Source organism: Bombus vosnesenskii, unplaced genomic scaffold (assembly GCF_011952255.1).
Source record: "Bombus vosnesenskii isolate JDL3184/JDL3185 unplaced genomic scaffold, Bvos_JDL3184-5_v1.1 scf7180000014724, whole genome shotgun sequence".
NCBI classification, from domain to species: Eukaryota; Metazoa; Arthropoda; class Insecta; order Hymenoptera; family Apidae; genus Bombus; species Bombus vosnesenskii.
This window is the reverse complement of record NW_022883608.1, coordinates 23,151-39,644: the sequence shown is the minus strand read 5'-3', so window position 1 is coordinate 39,644 and position 16,494 is coordinate 23,151. Positions and strand designations below refer to the sequence as shown.

The 16,494-nt window shown below is 43.3% G+C and overlaps 1 pseudogene; it reads right to left on the bottom strand.

Moving 5' to 3' along the window:
- The window catches only part of LOC117240505, a 28,501-nt pseudogene extending 13,050 nt beyond the window's left edge, over positions 1–15,451 (bottom strand).
- Between the last annotated feature and the right edge of the window lie 1,043 nt (positions 15,452–16,494).

Genomic DNA, 16,494 nt, shown 5'->3' with positions numbered 1-16,494 from the left:
CGGCCTCGCGCCCCACCGCGGATGAGAGCAGCTACAGGGCGCGTCTCGCTGCAGTCGAGCACCAAGTAGAGGAGATGAGATCCTTGCTGCACCGACTGGAGGAACAACTGCAGGGAACAGAAAAAGGAGAAGGAAAGGAGGTCGCCCCTGCCGCGAACACGAGAGGGATGGAGCCTGGAGCCCCAAGCGTCTCAGCGCCCAAGGGAGGCCGAACGGCTGTCACCGAATGGCAGACCGTCGGAAGGAAAAGAAGAGGAAAGAAGAAGGAGGCAGGGAAGAAGCAGCCGGCGAAGCTGATCCCCGAGACAGGGGCGGAGAGCCAGAGGAAAACTCCGGAGAGTGGATTGGAGAACGCACGAAGAGGGGGAGGCAGGGGGACCCTCCCGCGCGCACCGAGAACGTCAGCGGTAACAATCACCCTGACGGACAAATCGAGCCAATCCTACGCGGAGGTGCTGGCTGCGGCCAAGGACAGTGTCTCCCTGACCGAGCTCGGCATCAACACGATGAGGATGCGGAAGACCATCACCGGAGGTGTCATCTTAGAGGTCCCTGAGGACCAGGGAAGGGAGAAGGCCGCAGCGCTCGCAGCACAGCTGACGCGGGCTCTGGACCCGAACGAGGTCCGCGTGGCGACCCCCTTCCGAGCCGCGGAGGCAAGGGTGTCCCTGATAGACATAGCGGCCACCAAGGTGGAAATCCAGAACACCCTGGCGAGGGAGAGCGGCTGCAAGCCGGCTGGGAGAAATCCGCCCCGCCCGGAACGGACTTGGCACCGTATGGATACGAGGCCCTGCCAGTGCAGTGAGGAAACTGGCCCAGGCTGGAAAGGTCGCCATAGGCTGGTCGACGGCGAAGGTCGAAGCCATCGAACGGAGACCGTTACAGTGCTACAGGTGCCTTGGGATAGGACACACGGGGAAGACCTGCACCGCCAAGGAGGACAAGGGGCACCTGTGCTTCAGATGCGGCGAACCAGGGCACCAGGCGAGAGCATGCACTACTGCGAGCCCGAAATGCCTGCTCTGCGAGGCGCTTGGAGCACCGTCGGTGCACAGGATGGGGGGACCGGCCTGTGCCCCCTCGAAGAAAGGAACGAAAGGAGCCGCCTGCGGATCCACGGCTGCAAGAGGCAGCGAGAAAGGCTCCCCGTCGCAAAGCGACCCTAAGCCCGCGAACAAGGAGGTAGGCACGGAGGAAGCCACAAACAAGGAAAGAACACTAAAGAACTGAGAATGCGCATCCTCCAGACTAACCTGCGAAGGTCAAGGCGAGCACAAGACCTGCTCCACCAAATCATCCGGGAGAGCACGGTTGCCCTAGCGGTGGTGGCGGAACCATACAGAGTACTGGATGCCCCGGAGTGGGTCGGAGACACGGACGGAATGGTTGCCGTCACCTGGACATCAACGCCTGGGGCGTTCGCCTACGGAGCCCTGCTGGAACGCGGCAACGGGTACGCCGCGGTCGAGTGGGCAGGGATGATGGTGGTGGGGGTGTACGTGTCACCTAACAGCGGACGGGCAGCGTTCGAAGAATTCCTAGACGGAGTTGGCGACTGCGTCAGGCGACGACTCCCCCGACAAGTGCTCGTCCTGGGAGACTTCAACGCGCACTCCACGGAATGGGGGAACGCCAGGACCAACGCGCGCGGCCGCACGCTATCAAACTGGGCCGCGGGACTTGGACTTCTGTTAGTGAACAGGGGCTCGACCAGTACCTGCGTGACGTGCAGAGGGAGCTCCATTGTTGACATAACATGGGCCTCCCCCGAGGCATTCAGGCGGATCTCAGGCTGGAGAGTGGCCGAAGGGGTCGAGACGCTGTCAGACCACCTCTACATATTCATGGAGGTGGACGCACCTGGACCTGGAATACCGACGACAAACGACGGGCGCGGCCCGCCGAGGGGGAGACACGCGCGCCCACCACCTAGATGGAAAATAAAGGAGAGGAATGAAGATCTACTCCAGGCGGCTGCTATAGCAACAGCTTGGAGCTGGGAGGCCTCGACAACGACGACCGAAGCAGACGTGGAAGAGGAGGCCGAGAACCTCCGCCAAGCCATGACAGCAATCTGCGACGCATCCATGCCACGAGCCACACCGGGCACGGTGCGAAGCAGAGCAGTTTACTGGTGGAACCCCGACATCGCGGAACTGAGGACGAGATGTGTCCGGGCCCGAAGACAGTACCTAAGGGCCCGCCGCTGGCGACGACGCGACGAACAAGAAGTCTCCTTGCGCTACCGGACGTACCGCGCGCTACGGCGCTCGCTGCAAAGGGAAATTAAAAATGCGAAGGACCGTACCTGGTCCGAACTGGTCGAAAGAGTCGAGTCGGACCCATGGGGGAGGCCATACAGGACGGTGACACAGAAACTACGCGCGAAGGGCCCCCTGACAACGGCGGAAATGGAGCCTGCGCTGCTGACGCGGATCACCGGAACGCTCTTTCCCCCACAAGAAAACAGAGCGGCGGAACGGCCACGGGAAACGACACGACCGCTGGAATGGAGGGACGACTGGGAAGTCACGGAGGAGGAGATATGGGAGGCAACCAGAAGAATGACCGCCCGCAATGTGGCACCGGGCCCGGACGGAATCCCTGGCCGGATCTGGGGGGAAGTGATGGAAGTCATGGCCCCCAGACTCCGGCACCTCTTCACAAGATGCCTGAGGGAGGGAGTCTACCCCCGTGCGTGGCGGACGGCGAGGCTGGTCCTGCTCGATAAAGAGGGCCGACCGACGACCTCGCCGTCAGCGTACCGGCCGATATGCCTATTGGACGAGGTCGGCAAACTACTCGAGAGGGTAGTCGCCACCCGCTTGGAACGACACATAGCGGGCCAAGTGCCAGGTTTGCACGAAAGCCAGTACGGCTTCCGGAAGGGGCGCTCGACGATTGACGCGGTCAGACGCGTACGAGCGATTGCGGAGGACATGGTCTCCCGGAAAGGCGTGGCGCTGGCGGTTTCCCTGGACATCGTCAACGCGTTCAACACCATGCCATGGGACAGGATAGTGACGGCCCTGGAGCACTTCGAGGTTCCCAGCTACCTCGTCCGATTGATCCGAGCCTACCTCGACGACAGGTGGGTGTGTTACACCAGTAAGGAAGGAGAGTAAAAGCGATCCGTCGAGCGTGGCGTCCCGCAGGGCTCGGTGCTGGGCCCCATACTATGGAACGTTGCGTACGACGAGGTACTACGATGCCCGCTACCCCCAGGCGCGGCCATAGTATGCTATGCGGACGACACCCTAATCCTGGTCGAGGGTCGTGGCTGGCACGAGACGCTGCGCATTAGCGGAATCGCAACGGCCTGTGCGATCCGTGCCGTGAACGAACTGGGCCTGAGAGTCTCCCCTGCGAAGTCGGAGGCCACCTGGTTCTTTGACAGGAAGAGGCGAGGGACACCACCGCCCGGCCTATGCATAAACATGGCAGGTAAAACCGTCCGGGTGGGATCACAGATGAAGTATCTGGGACTCACCATCGACAGCCAGTGGACGTTCGAGCCGCACTTCGACTCACTGATCCCGAAGGTGTCAGCGGCTGCCAATGCCCTGTGCGGCCTACTATCGAACATCGGCGGGGCCGGAGACGCGGTGCGCCGACTTTACGAGGGCGTCGTTCGGTCACGAGTGATGTACGGGGCTCCAGTATGGGCGGACGACCTGATGGCAAGCCGTCGCAGCATTCTGCTCCTGAGAAGGCTGCACAGAGTGACCGCCATCAGAATCATTAGGTGATACCGGACGGTGTCTCACGCGTCGGCGTCCACCCTAGCCGCGTCCCCCCCGTGGGAGCTGCGGGCGCTGGCGCTCAAAAAGAGATACACCCGCCGGAGAGAATGGCACCCGGGAGAAGACCCCACCGAGCAGGCGGCTCCAAACGACACAGGAACCGCCGAGGAGGACACATGGAACCTATGGCGATTCCAACTGATCAGCGGGAGAAGCGAACACCGAGGCGCGGATGCGGTCCTACCAAACTGGGAGGCATGGAGGAGCCGCCACGGCCTCCCACTCACATTCAGGATGACACAAGTACTCACCGGACACGGCGTGTTCGGCGAGTTCCTGAAGAGAATAAGGCGAGAGACGACAGACATCTGCCACCACTGCGGAGAGGGCAGGGACACAGCGCAGCACACCCTGGAGCTCTGTCCGGCGTGGGAGCTGCCCCGCTACACCCTGCGGCACGCCATAGGAGAAATGTTGACCCCCTCAGCGATTGTGGAAGCGATGTTGAGAGGGTCACAGGAATACGAGGCCGTCCGCCTCTTCTGCGAGCGAGTTATGCTCGCGAAGGAGCAAGCGGAAAGGGAGAGAAAAAAGACTCTCACCCCTGCAGGATAAGACGATGGAGAAGGATGGCAGTCAGACGACCCAGAGCCGCCCCGCCATCACCCCAACGGACTACGACCAGAAGAAGTGACAGCGCTAGGGACAACGGCCTCCCCCTAACGCCTACTCAATAGCCGGCTCGAACAAGAGAACGCGAGAAGGGGATGCAACTGAAGTTAATTCATAAGAGGTTCCTGGAGCACCCCTGTCACGCGCATAAGATGGTCATCGTGGAGTTTTAGTCGGTAGGAGTCCGACACTACTCTGCTGTTACGCGATTATTGCAGCAGCGGAGTGTCCATGAGGATTTCTCCACGTACAAAAAAAAAAAAAGAAGTTCGCGAAACACGTGAACGTCCAGAATCTGCCGGAGGTCGTCGACCAAACTGGTTTCCGGCGGGCCTGCGGAACGCTAAGAAATCGTCGATCTACAAAGCGATAGTTTCGCCTTGGCCAGGGTGATTCAATGGAAAACAAGCGTAACGAACGATTTTCTTCGTTGACGGATCGTAGAAAACCAGATCTCGCATGCGTCGTCAAGAATGGTAACACGATTCGTTGGAATCGTGCCATCCAGACATACTATCCTTTCGCCGGTAATTCCTTACGTTCTTGAAATAGAACACGTGAAAAAGACGTTGATAATAGTATAACTATGGAATCGCGATTTCCAACTATTTTTATCTCGTCGCGAACTGGTTACAGGTATTGTTACGTCGCGTAACATTCTACCTAGCCGAGGCCACACACCGCAGGCAATATGGCAACCAGATGTCTTCGGATACTCGCAGCGTATCCTCCATAGTTTCAAGGACCTTCCATAAATTTCATAGATTTCCTAGAAAAGGTCCTTCAAACGAAACAAACATCTGTTTCCGAGGAATTTCTAGAGACTATTGTCTACCACGGCTTAACAAGGGAAAGTTAGTTTTTCTCACGTACGCTGCAACTTTCCTCCCACTAACCGCTTTCTCTCGAGGGCGGTTAAGACCCTTCGTCTAACCAATTAACGACGAAGCCTACTCCCTCACTCTCCTAACTCAAATCGTCACGAACAAATCCGATGGTCCCGTGCGCTAGACACACCCATCCTTAGCGTTCCTCCGACACATCATCGTCTCCCAAGACAGTACTGATTTTACATCCTTCGAACGGTCAACATCCTTTAACCGGGTACCCACACCCGCAGATCAGTCACTCACTCATCTCGTACACACGCACCAGCGTAACTGCCTTCGTTATAAGTTGTTGGAATAAACGGTGAAATATAACTTACTACTGTGTCATATTCATTCAACCACCTCTGTTATCCTAACCGAAACAGGGGAACGACTACTTCGCGGCGTCGATTCACCGAATCGTAGCGAGAATTTACGCCGCTCGCTGACGCGTTTTCCTCGCGACCGCGTCTCTCCGCGAACGGTCGTAACAGTTATCTCCCCCACTCCCGTACGACACGATATTTACATATGCATTTACATATACAACGCAATACCTGGGTTTTCCTGATTCAATAAACACAGTTGTTTCGTGCAAGTTATCAGATATTATATTGTGGTTTTAAAGAAACAAATTGTCCCAATGCGATACGTTATCACAGCTGAGAAAATGGAAATCTCCGTGCAAGTGGAAGATTCTGTCGTCGAGAATATTTATTGCGACCTGCATGGAAAACAAACAGGCTTTCGAGAAGCCTGGTTTAAACTACGTGCACGTGACTTGAACAGATATGTACATGTTGGAATACAACGATATCAGTCGCATGCGGATAGAGTGTTTGATCGTACAGATTCTTCCATTCGTTGCCAGCGCCATCCCCACCAGCGTGCGTTCGTGAGATGCACCACGGCAGTTAGCACGTGCATGCTTTTTCAAAAGGACGCCGGAAGAAGCGTGAGGATATGAATGGAACATTCTAGACGGGCACGTCGAGAAGCTACTAGAAGGTTCTGTGCCACATGTGACGCCACACAGACACCCACACAGGTCACACTCATTACTGCATAGAGAGTGGGGCTCTAAACCTTTTCAAGGGCCATGGGTCACTAAGCCAGTCTGTGAATAACTAGCCAACTGTCTACATTCCAGAACGCACATTTATAACTCTCGAAATAATTGTTTAATAAATATCACATTGTATTATTTCAACATAAACATTGTGTCTTCCACAGAATATTAATCCTAATTCCAAGATTAAATTCTAACAGTACATATGCATATAAATTGTCTCCTATAGAAGGTGGTTAATTCTAGACATCGAAAGGAACGTCTTTAATGAAAACATGTATTGATTTGTTATACGATCAACATGATTATTGACCATTTCGATCTGCCGGAGCTGAAAATGTCTATCGCGTAACAGGGTAAATTCGAACATAAAGAAACTATGTAGGATCGTTCGTTACGTATAACTCAATAATTCAAATAAGACAAATTGCACATAAAGTGTCACTTACTTTTGTTTGTCTGTGAGGTTCCATCGTTCGGTACACCAGTGTTCAGCTGGCAATAGCGTGATGAAGAACTGCGTGAAGTAGAGGAACGCGTAGACGAAAGTGAAGGAGCATGATGAAAAGGAACCATTGGTAGCGGCTGGCCTCGCCAACGTACGGTAGTATGTCGTCGAAGGTTTCGATCTTTGGACGTTCGCCCTCCTCGGCTTTTACGGACTCCGCCATGACTGTCATTATCTCGATATCTGCGAATCAATGATCCTCGATCACCTACTTAACTCGAATTACACGTTACGAGGAAACTAAGTTCAAGGTGAATGGGGTATTATTAGGTCGTCGAATAAATTCGTGTTGCAATGCGTTCATACCTTTTTATGTGTTTTACGAATACAGATCGATAAACGATCAAGGTGATCGATCTTATGATATACAGTGGCTCACGGAAGTACTCGAACACTTTCATATCACGAAACGTTCTATAATTTCGTTAGCACTCTAACGAGATACGATTATCGAGATTATAATAGTAAAATTTGGAATCAATCTGAGATTGTATATTGAAGATATATATACATGAGACAATGTATATATATTTCGCAAATATATATGTTAAATGAAAAATTAATATGTATATAACACATGATGATGATTTTACTACGTACATCGTGGCTTATTATTCTTATTAATTTAGCGAATAATTGACTGCTCAAATACTCTGGTAATTTTTATATATAAAATAACAATAATATATGTTTCCAATAAATATATGAAATTTCTATATACACGTTTAGATTTGTTTCAAATTTTCTCAATGTAATTACGACGATCGTGTCTCACTTCAGTGTCAATGAAATCTCAAAGTGTCTCGTATAAAAATCACCAAAGGTTTGTTTAAGTGCCCGAGTACTTTCACGTGAGCGACTGTTGTTTTAGTAGCAAGTTCTCTTATGTCTATCTCTTCGTTACATTTAGCCGGATAATTTCTCATGTTTATCAACGTGTTATGATCTTTCTCTTATTAAGCGGAGAAATCTCTTCTTCGCTAAATTTTCTTAAACGGGTTCAAGGTGAGGTGAACCACATTGTTGAAATCAAGATGAAGAAGATGAAATCTAAAGTCGAGATGAAAGGAAGTAGATGTTTGTATTGTCTAGATATATTGCCATGCTACTTTTTGACACGATATAATCTTAGGTAAAGGCTAATTCAAGGTGATACAGAGTGTACTGGAAAAAGTGATTTGAATTTGCTAGAGAGGAAGAGAAAAGGAAAGATCCTTGAACATTTTTGCAAGGTTATTGCAAAATGGAGGATACTATCGAAGGCTTATTGCTGTCACTTGTACGTTCTAACTGGAGTGTCCTTTAAATAATTTGCTTCTTATTAGATCCTTTTTGCAAATAGGAAGATAATATTTTTGGGACGTGAGGATTGTTAAATAAAAATGTAATGTAATCAGATGTAAATTGTCATTGGAATAGAAGAGTTTGTTTAGAAGAAATGATCATGAAATACACAAAATGTATCGTGCGTAATGTGTAAATAATAATTAATTCTAAAGACAATTAATAAAAATTTTAAATAATAGAGCACCATACCTCCGGTTCCTGCTTATTTTGACACTGTGCAGAATGTCACACGATTGTTGCCTTTTTTTTTTAAAGATTATTCAGTTAAGAAACAAGCACCAATAAAAAAGCAATTATAGTTAATTATTAAAAAATCCAAGTAGGTATTACATAAATAAAATTATCAAGGAAGATATTTATCGTAAAGATTGTGTGCTTATGAAAGAAGTAAACGAAATTATTGTAGCGCCATAGTAATTTGTATGAATCTTTGAATCTTGTTTAAATAAAATTTTCGATAAAAATTTGATTCTATCAGTGAACGATTACTACAGTTAATTACTGGATAATTAAAACAAGTAAGTAAAATTATTGTTACAATAATCCCGACAAATTCGTGATATTATTCAACTAGAATCGTTAAGAAAAGATTCGACACCGTTAGCGAACGCCATTTTACTTTTACTTCACGAAGGCCAACGTTATAAACGTTGAATCAAGAGCAATCATTTTCAATATAAAATATACGCGCGAAAGCTTTTGCTCCCTTTGATAATTGAATCCTTAATTTGCCGCCAATTAAACTCTTTCCCAACCACCTTCGTCTTCTAAGAAACCTTTTATACCCCAAAGAGAAATCCCCTTTTGCACAAACTCGCTTTTTTTCAACCATCGTACAACACGATATGATATTTACACCGTGCAATTTACACGATTCAGATCTCAATCTTGCAAATCATTTCGAAAATAGATCGATGATTAAATCGATTATAAAATCGTCCCTGCAAGTTTTAATTGATTAATTATTTCTTTATTTGATGAAATATTATTTATTATTTAAATATCGTTAATTTACTGGCGTTCAATGAAATTTCTCGTAGAATTAAGTTCGTTTAAAATATTATTAATTTAATGACATTTTTTGTAAGATAATTGCGGTTAGATTTGATCTTTCACGAAATCTACGAGATGATCGCGTTCGATTAATCACCGATGTAGCGCATATGTAAAACATTTAAAACAGTCCATACATAGATGTTTCATAAGTGTAGATGATTATTTATTACGGTTCTGTGTAATTAATGTTCGTTGCGATTACCACGAACTTAGATAAAAAAAAGAGTATTAATGACGAGAGAACCGGAAGTGACCAGTCCGTGACATAACTGTTATTTTCTAGGGGCTTGGTAACATTTGCATAAATTATTTCGCGTATACTGTAACGCACTTTACGTTACAACGGTATGCCGATGGACACGAGAAAAGAATTTTTCTGCCACAAATTGAATGACATTTTTGGCGATAATGATTGTGTGGAATGATGATTACTTTAATTGAGATTCTAATCGAGATTCAAGTGATATATGAAGTTTGTACTTTCCAATAGGATACATTGAGAAAAATGTCTTCGAAAGAGAATATGCTATTTTTGAATACACCATTTTTTAATAAGTCTAACAAATTCTGGATCTTTTAATTCACAAGGTTGCAAATCTCCAAATTGTTCAGTCTGAATTTTCGAATCTTCTAATCTCACGATCTTCGAATTTTCTAATCTTCGAATCATTAAAAATCCTAATTTTCATAGAATTTTCAAGGAAGCTATAAAATAAAAATATAAAATATAAAATAAGAAAATTTGAAAAAGATACATAATGCGTTCGATCCAACACCATTTGCTCATAGTAAAAAAAAAAAGATAAAAGAAATTGTATGCAAAATAGGTAAACGTATTATAGTAAGTATTAGTCAATTATAGCAGATTGCTATCATTAATCAGTAATTATCCGAGTCGTAGCTGCATCTGTATATACATGAAGTATACAACACTAAAAATACATTTTCCTTAACAAAAATACTGAATAAACACATTCCTACGTAGCAACTAGTCAGCTGTGATAAATTGTTCGCTTTGAACAACGATCGACTAAGTTAGCATTGATTTCCGGATTGTGCGTAAAGCGTGCAATAAAACGAACACGTGTTTATCCCTAACGTTAAGCCAGGACCACCTAAATTAATACGAATTTTCCCATCAGGTACCGTCCTTATTCTGACAAAAAAATGCAAGCGATATTTGTGCATGTAAATAATTTGTCTGTGTGTATATATAATAACTTATATGAAACAAGTATTGCGATATTTCTCGTACATTGCTAGATATAATGATTTTAAATAATTCTTGCTCAAAAATTCGATTAAGAATTACATTGCAATTTCTAGAAAATTGTTACAACATTAAAAAAGCGAGATCCCTTAGAATATGGTATATCAAAAAATCTTACAACCAATAATTTTACGATTAAAAAATGTAAGAAACCTCCCCAAAGTAATCGATCCGTGAAATTAATGAGAAACGTATGCTCCAGCAAAAGCTACGCGCGAATATTGAACACAGCTTCAAAACCGACCTTTTCCGATTGAAAACGCATAGCAGAGTAGCAATAACTCGTCCACCGACGCACCAATGAAAATGGAGGCTCGTAACGATCGTCATAACTCGAGTGACTTAACGATCTCAGGACGATCGTTATCGACCGATCGCTTCCGTTCCGGCCTGGACGTTTAACAACGAGGACAAGCGTGTGTCAAACGTTCTCGGTAACCGGTTACACAAAAGTGCGCACCTTGAACAACTATTACATCCCAGAACTAATTAATAAGAGCGATCATGGCTAGCATGGATACATATAGTTTGCATACGTGATTTTTCCCTGCGGGGCCAGTTTTCTCGCCTTCGAATCGATCAGGGAAGGCGATCGTGATCGCGATCGAGCCATTGAAATTCATTCGATACACACGAGATACAGCATAGCGTTTTGATCTCGCGGAACTCGCACAAACTACAAAGTCAAACTTACAGACTCGTAACAATACAAAGTGGAACGATCGTTTGGTTTCACTTCCAACCGTAAGTCTTCCTATTGATTGGTGTTCTTCTTGGTCGTAAGGGAAAACGAAGAAAAGAAAGGAAAGAAATCTGTTATTAATATTGGAATACCATCGTTTTCGAGGAATTATCGTTCTATTTATTTATTTATAATGGCGTTATCGAGTTAATTGTTTCTTAATATGATACATTAAAACACTTATTGTAGTCGATAGAAACAGAAATTTTATTTAAGATTGCAATCCCAATTATCTGATTTTCCTGACGGACAATTTATATGGATCGATTGGAATTCATATAACAAGAGTTCACCAATTTTCTTCGCTACTCATCATTTTTCGTTCGCGTGATACGAGCTCACGTTCAAGTGAGTGCTTCAAATCGATAAAAGTTCGATTAATTAATCGAGTTCTACCATATTTAACGCGAATAAGCTTTTGCATAATAAGCAACGAATGAAATAAAAATTTGTTGTAATACACGATGAGTAAGTTAGATTAATTATCGCTTTATATGATAAAAGTCCATGGTCCAGCGACAACATTGGAATTATTTTTTTCTTATTCATCTTGGAATTTATGATTGTTTACGGCGTTCTTTTTTGCGACAAATTGAGCTTATGGAAGTAATTTCTCTTCTAGAAAAATTGAACGCTAACGCCGTGTGCCAAGATAATGTGCAAGAACTAGTGTACAAAGAGTTAATCATTTTGGCTTCTGAAAGACTATATGAGTCACGGTTGTCCTATTCTTGTTGCTTAATTGCAGTGTTTGACCACCTGTTCTAGAATAGTGAGTTTACCTCTCACTGATCGGCATCGATTGGTATTTTGTAGTACAGTGCTTTGTTAGTCGATCGTGGCATTTAAACATACCAAGTTCATGGAGAAGAAGGCAGTTTTCTAAGTTTATGTTCTTTAGAAAAACATAATTTTATCATTAAAACGTCCGACCTTTTGATACCCATCTAAATATGTTATACATAGTCTCGATAAATATCACGATAATGGATAAGTATATATAGTCGCGTTTCTGTTCCAATAAAAGTGAACACTGATGCTATCGAAAACACTTGTATATTTTTAGAAATTCCAAAAACAACAAATCCGATGTCAGTGATTTTGTCTGATTTGCTAGTTTCTAGCGTTAAGATTGAATACACAGCTGGCAAATTTTCTATTTCAAAGATCTATTTAACTTTGTGATTAAACAGCTTTCTACAAAGTTTTGCGGATTTGTTAGTTATCTTCGAAAGAATAAGCAAGTTTTAAAGGACCTTGATCTGGTAAGTTTATTCCTCTTCAACCTTATACTTAATCATAAAGTAACGCTATAATTAGAAAATCAACATAAATGGATTTATCATATTTCTTCTGTCTAACCTTCTTTAAAACAATTAGCTGTTAAATGAGCCAGAGTTCCAGGAAATCTCTGATGCTGTTGATCTTCAACGAGATACAGATATCTGACAGATACTATCAAAATTCTATAGACGTCTATCCTTCAACTCTCAGCATACCAATGTTTATGCCATCATCGGCGTTTCTTCACAAAGGGTCCTTAAAGAACTTTATGATTCTGTTACTCCTAAGTTACTTTGTACTGTTATATTTTTGTCATAATAGTGCCTACTAGAAATGTTTACCTAGTATATAAGTTTCACTATTATTACCATTCTATCGTATGTTGTACTCGGAGTTAGTCACAGTTTCTCACAAACGTCTAACTTACTCTTAGTTATTCTGGCACAGACGCTGTGTTTCACTTACTGAAAAAATAAACAAAAAAGCAAAATGATGTACGTAATATACTAAAACATTCTAAGATACCGTGGTAATTTTTCTATTTCTTGTGTAAATCATTTCAACTTGTTTTTTTAATGTTTTTATTCCTAATTGGTACACCGAAATGGATGTAGCAAATGTATATCACGGTATTATGCAAATAGCCTAATATCCGAACGTTCTATTATCCAAACACAATATTTCTTCGTAACGAATGCCCTTTTCCGTTTCAAATATGTACATACGTATGTCGTCAGTGTTCATACACAATGTACTCTTTCCTTGATTTGATTCATTGAATTGTGTTTATACGAATTTGGTATGAAACTAGGAAGCGGTCTAACTATCGCAGGAAAATACGATGTAAACGAGAAAACTGGAAAGTGATGTAAGCGCAACAAAATTAGCAAAAATACACGATATTGGAGAAGCCAGAGTCACAGACATTAAAGGAAGAAAAACATAATTGAAAATTCTTCAAAGCAAGTAGATTCCTCGAATGTTGGCAACGGTAGAAAGCCGCAAGTATTCTGATGTAATGAAATGTTTCACGTAGACGATAATAATGGCGATTTTATATAAATGAAAACAGCAGACGAAAACTCTAATAAAAAGATATCTTCTCATGCCGAAGCACTCGTGGCACTCGTAGAAGAACTCCGATAATTCGAAGTACGATAAAGAACGTAACTCTGTGTAGTTATTTACGTTGAAAAAATTATCTGATTATGGATTCATAAATATTTAAAGAATCTGTCGATTACTCTTAAACTGTATTTGGATAAATGAAATTTCGTCTTCCTATTATTTCAGAAAAGAGAGGCTCTACTACATTGTCTGCAGTATGTTTCTAATAATTAGTAAAATATCTGAACTAAATAAATGTAGACGTGAAAGTCACTGCACATCAGTATATTAAAGGTCAACACAAATACACTGACTGTCACATCACGAAGACATTTTAAAGAACTAATAAGGACAAAATTGTTTATTTAACAAGTCAAAATCTCGATCAATTAACGGACCACCATTATATCGTGATATTTAACGAAACTTCCAATCTTAAGAGCCATATATTATTATATTATAGCAGTGTTATAGCAGTCATTGGCTCGGATTTTAATTAAATTGGTCGTGAAAGTGAGAAGAAGTAAAGAGACCGAGTAATCACGAAGAAAAGGTATGTATGTAACTTGATCGAAGCAAATACCAAACTTTTAGTTGTTATCTTCAACGATGGAAATTTGGTCATCTAAGTAGGTTATCGACGCAAGTGTTAATGAGAGATAAAACACGATTGGAGCAATGAAAGAACTTCATTTTCTTCCTTCTTCGCAAAATAGCAAATATACAGTAGCTCACATGAAAATATCTGAATATTTGTGCAAACATTTTGTAAATATATCATGTGTATTATGTTCGCGATCAATGAATATCGCAGTAGCTCCTATATGAGTTTTCAGATTGACTAAAAATTTGACTGACCTACAATAGTCATGTCTCATTCCGATACTAAAGAAATTTTTAAATATTTTATGTAACGCATTATGTAAAGATACGTAAGTTATCTATGCTAAATGCTGAAATACTTATAGAAGTCCTTTATGGATATAGTAGATATTATAATATGTGTTATATTATATATAATATATAAGGCGAAACATTTTGAAGTTTAATTATCACCGTAATGAGACACGGCTAAGATAACACAGGTACGGTTATATCGAACAAGTTTTTCCCGATATACTTCATAATGTTCCGTGTAACAGATAACATACATTATACACCAAAGCCTTTTACGACCAGCGTTCAAATACTTTCACGACGAACCACTGTACCAAAATTCAAGTCTCACGCGACACATCGATACGAATGATCGGTGCAAACAAACGTTTACCTTTTCCACGATCGTCCGAGAGCAACGCGAAACTTCACTAGGCGTATCACAAATCTCGTCGTGGTTTTGTTTCTAAAACGAGAAACTCTCTGCAGAAGTCACAGAAATAAAATGAAATCTAGCTTCTTCACTTTTGTCCGACTCGATAAGTCGATTTCGAACAAACTTTACTCTTTTCTTCTTCTTCTTCTTCCGGATGTCTTTTCACTGTTTCAACAGGATAAAACGGAAATGGGAAAAATAACAAAAGAAATCGCGGATCGCAACGACTCTCGTGATCCTGTGATCCAAGTCCAGGACACGTGCTCGATCTCGATCGTCACAATGATCTTGGGTGCACGGATCCTCGATTTTTCGGACGCCGCGCTACATTGTCGTTTAAAAGGGGGCACGCACCGACTGTTCGCCGCGTGGACAATTAGCGGGGCTTTATAGCGTGTGCAAACGAAAGCGGAGCCCCACCAGCGTCGTGTGTGCGGCTATTGGACGATGACTTTGGTCCCCGTGGATCGTCCTGTCGACAGCAACGCCGAAGTCGAAGACGTCACTGGAGAACTGCGGGGATTTTACGATTCCAAAGAGCCGCTTCTCCTGTTGCACCGCGACCGTTGGGTTTTCTCGTGACTCGTTTGCACGCTTTTTTCCCTTCTCGCTCTTCTCACTGCCATCGCAATCTTCTTTCTCTCTCGTCGCTTTGTCGCGACACGTATACGCGACCGGAAAGCGAGAAACATAAACTGGTGACGCGCAGGTGAGTGTACCTTCCGAGAACGTTGCGACGTTGTTGCATGGTTTGATATGTTTCCTCAAACTGTGTTTGGTTAACTAACTTAATTCGCCTGTTGGTGACTCATGGAAATTTGAGTGATATTACGAGGTGAAGTTGCGGAGTATTTGGAGTGAGAATTTGTGAATTTCCTGTGTTTCACCATGTTACGTATGGTAATTTACAGTGTTGTTTGTATAGTATAGTACAGATTGGAAGAGATACAATAATAAGCAGACAGCTAGGCTGGTTAATTGATCAGGAATATTAATTGAGTATGAATTGTTTAGCAAGAAAGAGAATAAGGTATAATTCTAAGTTGCTTTGCTGCGTACATTGGGATTTATGATATACGAAAGATCGATTTCTTTCAGGTAGGAAAGAATGATTATAAAATAGAAATTATTACGTAATTTTTAGTATCGCAGGTTTACCGTGGTATTGAATTCGGCTAACTGGAATTCGGTGAACTGGAAAAACAATGATCATGTGAATCAAACGTTGATTATCCATCCGTCGAAGCGTTAGTCAGATATCGTGTAACTGATAGTTCCTTGAGTGGTTTCAAAGTCGAACGATGAAACAATTTGAAATAATCGTTCCATTATCGACGAAATGAACGAATTTATCTAATGGGGCTCGTTAATTTATTCGACTTTTAATATTAATTACTAATTGTTATAGAAATTGATTTAACAAATTTGATATAAATTGATTTACCATTAATTAATCGATGGTAGAAAAGAAACGTTGGAAAATGAGTAATATGTAGCTTTAGTTTTACAGAT